Source organism: Carlito syrichta, unplaced genomic scaffold (assembly GCF_000164805.1).
Source record: "Carlito syrichta isolate Samal-C Ts95f unplaced genomic scaffold, Tarsius_syrichta-2.0.1 Scaffold301956, whole genome shotgun sequence".
NCBI classification, from domain to species: Eukaryota; Metazoa; Chordata; class Mammalia; order Primates; family Tarsiidae; genus Carlito; species Carlito syrichta.
In genome coordinates this window covers 11901-12819 of record NW_007246052.1, presented here as the reverse complement: position 1 = coordinate 12819, position 919 = coordinate 11901, and the positions used below count along the sequence as shown (strand labels likewise).

Here is a 919-nt window from a genome sequence, read left to right as displayed (position 1 = left end):
GTGGGCTCAGGCAGTCCTCTCACCTCGGCCTCCCAAAGTACTGGGATTATAGGCGTGAGCTATCGAGCCAGGCCTTGTTCCATATCTTAATAGGACAAAGGATGAGGCCAGGTGGGTTCAGCAAAAGCCAATTACAGAACTGAGAGGGGCATTCCAGACAATAATACCCCAAAAATGACCAGGCTCCATGACTCAGGCCTGTATTCCAAGTTCTCAAGAAGGCCGAGGTGGGAGGGACATTTGAGCCTAGGTGTTCGAGACTACCCTGGGCAACATAGCTAGACCTTATCTCTACAAAAATAAAAAAATTAGCTGGGTGTGGTGGTGCACACCTGTGGTTCCAGCTACTTGGAAGGCTGAGATGAAGGATCACCTGAGCCCAGCAGGTCCAGCTGCGGAGGCCATGAGTGTGCCACTGCACTCTAGCCTGGGCGACAGAACGAGACTCCAATTCAAAAAATAAATAAAATGGGGAGGGGGATGGGATTAACAGTAGCAAATATCTGTCTGGGGCTGGGAAAACACCTCTTATCAACAGGGTGTCTGAATGAAACGTAATTGTACACCTAACCCTTAACTGTACCCCACAAAACCATAATAAAAAATACTGATTAATTATTAAAATTTAAAAAAGTAAATAAATAAAATAAAATAAATAGCCGGGCTCGGTGGCTCAGCCTGTAATCCCACGCTTTGGGAGGCTGAGGTGAGTGGATCGCGTGAGCCCGCGGGTTTGAGACCCACCTGGGCAACTTGGTGAGACCTCATCTCTACAATAAACCAAAAAATCAGCCGGGCTCGGTGGCTCAGCCTGTAATCCCGCACCTTGGGAGGCTGAGGTGAGTGGATTGCCTGCGCTCGCGGGTTCGAGGCCCACCTGGGCAACTTGGCGAGACCTCATCTCTACAGTAAATCAAAA

General features: G+C 49.1%; 1 protein-coding gene across 1 annotated transcript in view; it reads left to right on the top strand.

Annotated features, from left to right (window-relative positions):
- The window catches only part of TSKS (testis specific serine kinase substrate), a 16042-nt gene that overhangs the window by 12221 nt on the left and 2902 nt on the right, over positions 1–919 (top strand). The window lies entirely within an intron of this gene.